The sequence below is a fragment of the Lygodium microphyllum genome, chromosome 29 (assembly GCF_053477565.2).
Source record: "Lygodium microphyllum isolate KBCC chromosome 29, Lygodium_microphyllum_v1.1.10, whole genome shotgun sequence".
Lineage (NCBI taxonomy): Eukaryota > Viridiplantae > Streptophyta > Polypodiopsida > Schizaeales > Lygodiaceae > Lygodium > Lygodium microphyllum.
In genome coordinates, this window is record NC_141163.1 from 107,659,793 (window position 1) to 107,660,887 (window position 1,095).

Genomic DNA, 1,095 nt, shown 5'->3' on the forward strand with positions numbered 1-1,095 from the left:
GAAAATAAATACAAAAATGTAATTATCTAACCGTTCTTTTAAAAAATAATTAGCATAAATTCCTTATTGCTCAATTAAAGTGCATTCATGCACACAAAATACTAAAGTATGCTTTGCATATAAATATGGAAAATCAAGTGCATTCACACATAGAGAATGTTAAAGCGGGTTCATGCATACAAAGTTAAACTTCATTTTGAATTAGATTTATAGTGATAAAGTAAAAAATCATATGAGAATTTCTATTAGATATTTTAACTTACTAGAAATTTTAGTTGTACCTTGCTTTGAAAAAAATGATCGCTAGAAAATTAGAAACCGATTGTGGTTGCATTGAAGGATGAGAGGAATTATAATAACAATGTCTATAGCTTTAGTAGCTAGAGGGGAATGATGGGTGGTGCCATCCCCACTGCCACCTCTCAGATACTCTTCACCTAGAGTGTATATATATTACCTAAGGAGACTGACCACGGAATAGGTATGTTTGGTCTTCTATATAGGAAGGTTCACCCTTATGGAGGGTGTGAACTAGTGGGGCTCTAGTTTGAGTTTGTAATATCAATCCCGGTTCTAAAATTGGGAAGGAAACCTATATGAGCCTAATGTGATTGAGTGTTAGAAGGCTTGGGATGAAAGGGTAAGGGTAGCAACTCAGTTTGTGGATTGGTACACTCTTTGGAGTAGATTGTATATATGAGAATAAATCTAAATAGTTATATTTTCAAAATGGATCGCTTAGTATCCGTATGAAGAAGGCATGCCAATGAAGCCTATGTAAGATTAATTAATGAATTTGTTTTTATATGTCACCAAACGTGGTGGTATACTTGTTTAAATCACTAAAATATGCCACATCACTTATGGGAAGCAACTGGACTGTCTCTTGACAAAACCATCCTACAGTCAGGTGGACATGAGTAGTAGAGGGTGGCTTTCCCCAAGGTATAGAAAAAAACCAACAAGCATGTCTTCCTAGAGTTAGCCCTAGAACCGGTTCAGCATCATTTTAGGGGGTTGGTGTGAGACTATGCCTTATGGAAAACGAGATTGATGCTTAGCTATGTTGAGGGTAAAGGTGCCTGTGCCTAGCCG